Source organism: Galeopterus variegatus, unplaced genomic scaffold (assembly GCF_000696425.1).
Source record: "Galeopterus variegatus unplaced genomic scaffold, G_variegatus-3.0.2 Scaffold16092, whole genome shotgun sequence".
Lineage (NCBI taxonomy): Eukaryota > Metazoa > Chordata > Mammalia > Dermoptera > Cynocephalidae > Galeopterus > Galeopterus variegatus.
Window position 1 is genome coordinate 17,425 of NW_007742203.1, and position 5,102 is coordinate 22,526.

Here is a 5,102-nt window from a genome sequence, read left to right on the forward strand (position 1 = left end):
ATCTTTTAGTTTGTCATTTGTTGTTTTTAAGGTGTCTCTTTCATATAATATTTGTATATATTTTTAATGTAGTTGAATTTATTAATAATTTGGTTTTTGTTTTGTTTCATACTCAGAACTCCCAGATTCCAAGATTTTTTAAAAAATTCTCTCAAGAATTCTTATAGTAATTTTATGATTTCTATTATTTAAGCATTTAACACTTTGATTTACATGAAACTTATTTTGGAAATTGAGGAGTGAGGAGATGGGATCAGTCATCGCTGGAGTTCTAGTCACTCACTCAGCAAATATGAAGTGTCTACTGGGTGTCAGGCCATGTGCAAGGCACTGGGTGAGCTTTTCTGGAAAATCTGATGCAAACTGAGAAAAATCCATAATCACATAGTCCCAAAGCAAGTGCTTTCCCTCAAAAGAGTGTTTGCTCAAAGTATCTATATGACAAAAGAAAAGTGATTCTGAATTTCCAGATCTAGATAAGAGAATTTTCCGAACCAGGAAAAGAGACAGCAGAAAATGAAAAGCCCCCCCATTCGGCCTAGCTCCTACGAGTTGGGGCTCTCTGTCTCCCCTCTTCTTTCTCTTTCCACTGCACCAGGCCTCCTACCCCTCTTTCTTCCTCTCCCTGTTCTCCATCTGAAGCCCAGAGACTTGGTAGGAAGGTCTCCTGTGGGCCTTCTGCTCTTCTGGGTGGTGGGCCCCACCTGAACCCTCTATGGCTTCATTACCCCCTTTCTCAGCCAGATATGCAGAGGGGACAAATCTTCCAGGGTCTGAGACTGGACTGTCCAGTGGGCATCCCAGCCCTCTCTCAGAGCCACCAGCCATCAGGTGCCCTTTTCTGTTCAGTTCATGAATGAATCTGGAGAGCTGCCGACCCACAGCATCCAAGGCATTTTCAGAGAGTCATTTATTGACAATTCTTCTTAGGTTTATGACCAATTTTTCCTTCTCACTCAACGTCCCATTGATGTGCAAGCCTTCCAGGTAATGGTGGATGGCAGTGTCATCGCACGTCCTCTGGTACTGCTGGAAGTTGCCGTACCACAGATGGAGCACTTGTCTCTCGGCAGGAGTGAGATCCTTACTGAATTCTTTCTGGAAGTATTACTCTGCCTCAGCATTCTGGCACAGAGGCAGGCAAGGTCTGAGCAGGCACGGGGGAGGTGAATATTCAACTCAACAACTTTCTTAAAATGATGCACAGCATTTTTCATCATTTCCCATAGTTTTTCTTCATTAGTGATGCACTTTCTTGACCTCTGCATTTATCTGATTTTTGCTCTGTAGCAGCAACCAATCTGGAGTTGTTGGTAGACATTGTTCAGCAATGATTCTAATACTGTTTTAAATAATTCTATAGCTGTGTCCAGAGTACCTTTATTTCGGTAATATTTGGCAGCACTACAGAGTACATCTGTTGAACATGGTGTTTTCTTCAAGGCCTCTTCAACCTACTGTTCTTCTTCTGTTTCTTTCCTGATCTTTTGAAGAGTCAGATCCAGGAGAAGATTTATATACTGGTTGTCAGGGTTCAGCTGGATGGCCTGACTCAGAAGATGAATGGTGTTCTCTGTTGGTGCTTTGTCTCCCAACTGATAAGAGCGATTGCCAAGCCTAGGGAGAACTCTGGGTTGGTGGGTTTGTTTTCCAGAGCCTTCTCAAAACACTCCTTAGCCCATTCATAACACTTTTCTCCCTATTTTAAAAGTGCCCATTCTTCCTCACAGTGAATTTGAGGGCATTCGATTCTATAGGAACTTGCAAACTCCTTGCGAAGATTTCCCACCTTGTTGATGTAGGTTGAGCTTATGGAAATTTGCCCATGTAATAATAGATCCAGTCATAGTTTCCCCAGGTGACCAGATATCTGATTCTGCCTTGGTGGGCTTGCTCCTACAGAATATACTCCTCTACTAGCTGTAAGTATGCCAGAGCCACCTCATTCTGGCCTCTGAGGTATTAACATAGGCAAACAGATTGTACATGATTGCTTTAAATTCTGTATTTAGAAACTCCACCTGGTTATGCACTCAGTCTTTTAAATCATCTAAGGAACTTTCTTCATCATATAGATTCCAGGTAAAGTGATATTTCAGTTGTGGTAAGATTTTTTCCAAGGAATGTTTGGTGATTTCAATGTAGGGGAAGAAAAGTGAACATTTTGGAATATGAGGTAGCTGACAAACAAAGCAACAAGTCTGGGGAATGGCTACTTGACCACTTCTGAGAAGAAGTTAAACATACAGAAGGTAAGAAACTTTGCACTCTTTCCCCGTCCTCAAATACCTGTAGTTTACACTGAGTCTCATGACCTCTTTTGCATGCTGTCTCAAGTTGCCTTGCACGTGGTGGTGAGAGGATATTAACAGATGGACCAGACATGAGGGAAGGAGAAATTCTTGTCATACTAACATGGGGAGACAGCACTCATCCTGAACAACACTGGCCAAAATTAACCTAGCAGTCCTGGCCAGGCCAGCCTATAGACAGGAGACTATTTCTTTCCACTCAGATTAGATTCATCCTTAGACTGAAGAGTTAGTTTTTGCTAATCTGTCTAAATGCATGCAAATCAGACAGTGAGCTGGATATGAGTTGAGGTCCCTTAGGAATACTTTCACAGGGATAGGGTGTGCACAGAGAATTAGTTTATTCAAGTTGGCCCATAGTAAGCTTTTTGTCCACCTGAAGTTGTAACTATGAGGACAGTGATATCTGTGGCACTTTCTCAGTTGATTTGCTTTGCTAAGCTGGCTCTCAGCTGGACTCAAGAATTGGAACAACTTCAATGCTCCCCACTTCCTACATGGATGGGTACCACCTGATGCCATGACTTACCACCTTTATCTGGTCAGTGACTGAATTCCCTATAGCCACAAAGACAGTAGACAAGTTCCCTTCAGAGGTGAAGAGAAATCTGGAGCAGGTGAGAAACATGACAAAAAGATGCTGCTTTCAAATTCTATTCACAAAAAGAAGAGAAAACTAAAAACCAGGAAATAAATGATCACAACAAATATGACAAGTATGATATTTTAATACATAAAGTCTAATAAATTATTAAGAAAATATTAATGTGAGCAGATAGTTTAAAATTTACCAACATAATATGAAAAATGGTCACCAATAATCAGACATGAAAATTAAATGAACAATATTTCCATGTTATTTAAAAATTTTCAATTATATTTTTTAAAAATCAAAGCTGGAAAGGACTTTGTGAGTTAGGCACCCTCATGTGTGAGTGCTTGGAGCATATTTTGATGCAGAACTTCTAGGGCATTGTGGCTAGACATACTAGGAGCTTAAATTTTTGAATTTTAGGAAATAGAGAAAATCAGATACTCAGTAGAAGGTTGTGATGCTCTTTCGATGAGTCAACTTGGCTAGCCTACAGTCCCCAGTTATTCAGTCAAACATTAATGTAGGTGTTGCTGTGAATATATATTGAAGACATGGGCAAAGTTCATAATCAGTTAAATTTAAAAGAGTATCTTAGATAATCTGGGAGGACCCAAATAAGTTGGTAGAAGAGCTTTAGGAGCAGGTCTGAGGCTTCTCTGATGAAGAAATTCTGCCTGCAGACAACAGCTGTAGCCCATGCCCCAGAGTTCCAGCCTTTCTTTCCTGATGGTTTGCCCTGTGGATTTCAGACATCTGGTCAGCCCCCACAATCACATAAGCCAATTCCTTGCAATAAATCTCTTAATATATATCTGCTGTTGTTTCTGCTTCTCTGGATGACACAAAGATTTATGAACTAAAATATTCATTGCAGGATTAGTACAACTTCTTAAAATTTTAAACAAACAAGATGATGGTCTATAAAAAAAATCTAAAGGTATCATAGGACTATCAATAAAACACATTAGTCTGTTCTAGCTCCCTCCTCAAATCCTGCTAAAATTACCCACTTTATTAGACTTTAATCCACAAAAGAAAGAGAATAGAAGAGTACAAAAATGCAAAAAAATCTTGGAAACTCTGAAAGAGGTAGACAAGTGGTGATAGCGGAGGAAGCTAAATCTGTCAGCAACAGAGGAAATCCAAGAAGCAACCTAATTTATAATACAGGATTCTCCAAAGACTCAGGAATTAGTGGCACAGGGTACTGCAGAATGTGTATGTGTGTGTGCATGTGTGTATGGGGTGAATTGGAGCTAAGAATAGGAGAACTGGTTAAAAGGTAATTTAGGAAGCTATATCTATAGACCCTACCTCTGGTTCTTTCAACTCCCACTCCCTGATCCAGGCAGAAGATTGTAGGATTATTTTATAAGGGCGATAAAATAGAGGGTCTGGACTTGGGATAACAGACACAGTGGAAGTCTGGGGTACTACACTGAAAACAGGAGAGTAAATAAATGTTTGCATATTGAATTTGAGACCACATCTTTCTCCCAAATCAGCTCTCCAAATGCTGCAGCCAGGCTTCTTCCCTCCAGGCAAGCGATTAGAAAATGGTTATGGAGGAAATAAAAAAAAGTCCAAGAGCAAAGGCCTACAGATACTGATATTAAGCATTCCCCAACAAAATGGTACAGTAATTTCCCTTGTAGGGAAGCCTAGTCATCAAGCCCCATAATGTGTTCCAAGCTTCCAGTCAGCTTCTTAGTGCTTCACTATTAATTATGAGTCGGCATCAAAGGAGCCCCAGAAACTTTAGGAAAGCTTCTAACATGGAAGACAGTAACAAAAACAAGCAAATGGTAAAAGTGACTCAAAGGGAGAATAAGAGTTAAAATAAATAAATAAATAAAATAATCATCAATAAATTGAGATATTGGAGAAGACATTGCATCCATAAAGTAAAAACAGATGCTATGAAAAAAATGAGGATTTAACTCTTTGTAATTAAAACAATAATTGAAAAAATGAAAATCTCAGAAAGACTGATTAGAAGAAAAATTAGAAAAGAAAATCTTTTAAATAGTAGAACAAACAGATACACAAGGAGCTAAACTTAAGGAACTACACCCAAGAAGTCTCATCCATACCTGGACCTGATTTAGATGAACTTACGTTTCTTAACTACAATATGGCGACGGGTCTGGAGCGCCCGAGTCAGGAAACAGCGCGATCCTGAGAGCTGTGTGCTG

The 5,102-nt window shown here is 39.7% G+C and overlaps 1 pseudogene; it reads right to left on the reverse strand.

Annotated features, from left to right (window-relative positions):
* Nucleotides 1-1,268: 1,268 nt before the first annotated feature.
* Nucleotides 1,269-2,123, reverse strand: LOC103582399 (annotated as a pseudogene).
* Between the last annotated feature and the right edge of the window lie 2,979 nt (nucleotides 2,124-5,102).